General features: G+C 36.4%; 1 pseudogene; it reads left to right on the forward strand.

Moving 5' to 3' along the window:
* The first annotated feature begins 713 nt into the window (after positions 1 to 713).
* On the forward strand, positions 714 to 2216 carry LOC116113470 (annotated as a pseudogene).
* Positions 2217 to 3301: the final 1085 nt, after the last annotated feature.

A 3301-nucleotide genomic window follows, 5' to 3' on the forward strand; every position in this document is an offset into this window, starting at 1 on the left:
AGCCCTCTCTCTCTCTCTGCCTTTCCAGATTTTATCTACCAAATCAAGCAATCGCCTCTGCCATGAAATATCAAATGACAATTATGACAAATGGGACACTATAAAAAAAAAAAAAATTAAATTTTGGGGTTTATTTAACTTCTGCCAATATCACGTGCCCCCATATCTGTGTCAGTACTTGAAAATTTGATTTTCAGATTTTACTCAAGTGGGCATCCACGAAAATGGTTACTGGTGATTATTTATAGGTTTTCTGAAACTGTGTCCTAATTTTTAACCTCATTTATTGCCACTACTTTTTCCCAGATCTCTCTCTATCTCTCTATCAGTAGTCGCAGAGCAGAGTCAGCAACCTGTTCAAATCCTTCAAAATACTTGTACAAGCAAAACTCCTGTAAATCACTCCAGTCCCCAACCTCCCAAACCCCATTTGGCCCCATTACTGATTGAGTGATTTCCGATCTCCTCCCAACTAAACAAATCCAAAACCCCTTTTTGTTTTTCCCCCTCTTATTTGCTGTTTTACTTGTACTTAATATCCCTCCGTTTCTCTTTTCCCTTTTCTTCCCTTTTATTATTTTTATTATTTTCCTTTTTGCTTTATTCTCCTCTCTCTCTCTCTCTCACCTTTCATATTCCATATAACCCACATCAACTTCTCTATAAATTCTCCAAGTTTCTCTTCTCAAACCCATTAAAGCTTTCATCTTTCGTCTTTTGCAAATACTTTTCAAATACTTTCTTCATTTTTCTTTCTTTACAAACGCTTGGAAAGTGAAGAATGAAAGAGTATTGGACTTCTTTTGCTTCTTTGTTAGGCGTTTTGGCCTTCTGTCAAAGCCTTCTTCAAGCTATTTTCCCACCAGAACTCCGCTTCGCTTCTCTCAAATTCATCTCCAAATTCTTCAATGTCTTCTCTTCATATTGCTACTTTGACATCACAGAAATTGATGGTGTCAACACCAATGAACTCTACAACGCCGTTCAGCTTTACTTGAGCAGCTCAGTTTCCATCTCCGGCAGCCGCTTAAGCCTCACTCGTGCTCTCAACTCCAGTGCCATCACTTTTGGCCTTTCAAACAATGACTCCATTTACGACTCCTTCAATGGCGTCACCGTTCTCTGGGAACACGTGGTTTCTCCGAGACAAACTCAGTCATTCTCTTGGCGACCTCTCCCTGAAGAGAAACGTGGCTTCACTCTACGCATCAAGAAGAAAGACAAGTCTTTGATTCTCGGTTCTTACTTAGACTTCATCATGGAGAAAGCCAATGATATCCGAAGAAGAAATCAAGACAGGCTCTTGTACACAAACTCGCGTGGCGGATCTTTGGACTCGAGAGGCCATCCATGGGAGTCCGTATCATTTAAGCATCCCAGCACTTTTGACACTTTAGCCATTGACCCACAAAAGAAGATGGAGATTATGGAAGATTTGAAGGATTTTGCAAATGGGCAAGCTTTTTATCAGAAGACTGGAAGAGCATGGAAAAGAGGGTACTTGTTGTACGGACCTCCTGGTACTGGTAAATCTAGTATGATTGCTGCCATGGCTAACTATCTTGGTTATGATATTTATGATCTTGAATTAACTGAAGTGCATAACAACTCAGAGTTGAGGAAGTTGTTGATGAAAACAAGTTCAAAGTCAATTATTGTGATTGAGGATATTGATTGTTCTGTGAATTTGACTAACAGGAAGAGTAATAAGAGTCATGGTGGTTCAGGTTCAAGAAATTATTATGAGCCTGAAATGAGATATGGGTCTGGTGGTGTGGTTGGTGGTGGTGGTGTTGGTGATGAAGGCATAATAATAACTCGATTACTCTTTCAGATTATTGAATTTTTAGGACGGGATATGGTCATGTTGCGGGAGTGAAAGGATTTTTGTGTTTACAACTAATCACATTGAGAAGCTTGACCGTGCATTGCTAGAAGTGGAAGAATGGATATGCATATTTCCATGGTTACTGTACTTACCCTGCATTGTTGATTTTGTTGAAGAATTATTTGGATTATGAAGAAAGTGATTTGGAAAGTGGGATGTTGATGGATTTGCAGGAGGTTATTGAGAAAGCTGAGATGACGCCTGATATCAGTGAAGCGTTGATTAAGAACAAGAGGAATAAGGAGAAGGCGTGAAGGAGTTGGTTGAGACATTGAAGGTGAGAGCTGAGAAGAGGTTGAAGAATGGGCTTGAGAGAGAAGAAGAGTAATTCAGATTTGTTGACGAAGAGAAGAAGAAACAAGAGAAGAGGGCTTGAAGTCCTAATAAAGAAGAAGGAAAGATTTTGATGAAGATCACAACACTGGCAAGAAGGAACGTGATGAGAAGATGAAATCAAAAGAAATTAATGATAATTATGTATTATTTATTAATTAGTATAAAATATTTTTTTTCTCTTTTCTTGTGGTTAATTAAGGTTAAGTTTGGTTAAGGTTTTAAGAAAGCTGAAGATGAAAACTAAGCTAGAACAGCAGATTGATCTGCAAATTTTGTTGGTAGGGCCAGCGGGGGGAAGAAAGGGAAAAACTACAAGAGAAATTAATATATATATATATATAATAAAATTGATGTTCAATCCTCTTAAGTTTGATGTATATCTATGGATCCTAATTATTTTATGGATTATGTTATATTATAATGAAAACTATATTTATATATCATTTATATATGATTATGATCCAAAGAAGGTTATTTACATGTGGGTTTGGTTTGCCATGTGGATTTTTGTGTTTTGTTTAATGTGAATTTTTTCTCTTGAAGAATTTTTCATTGTGTACCCTGCACATGCATCCATAACAAATAATCCTCTAGGGGAATGCTATTATTGGAACCCAATTTCAATATTCAATTTCTAACTAGGTATTCCCTGTCTTTAGTAAGAGCACATGGCTGCATTTGTATCTAAATAAAACAATTTCATAACTATAGGTCTTTCTAAGTAAGATCATCTTGGACAATATGTAATTATAATCCATGACTTGAAGTACCTCTAGGTGATTGAGTGGTTCGTAGAAACTTTGAGTGTTCTATTTAAAAAGTCTTGAGTTCGAATCCCTCCTCGGTTGCTAATAAGGTAGTCATTGGAGCTTTTACTTGGCTGATATGTTAAAGTCTCAGGAGATTAGTTGAGGTGCGCGTAAGCTGGTTTGAACATCCGATCATAAAATATATATATATATATATATATATATATATATAATACACATTGTTTTGAGTTTATAATTGTTTTTAAATTTTTTGGGGGTTGTTATTATTTTCAAGGAGCATAGATTGTTGGTATAGTTAAAAATTACA

This window comes from Pistacia vera, unplaced genomic scaffold (genome assembly GCF_008641045.1).
Source record: "Pistacia vera cultivar Batoury unplaced genomic scaffold, PisVer_v2 Contig68, whole genome shotgun sequence".
NCBI lineage: Eukaryota > Viridiplantae > Streptophyta > Magnoliopsida > Sapindales > Anacardiaceae > Pistacia > Pistacia vera.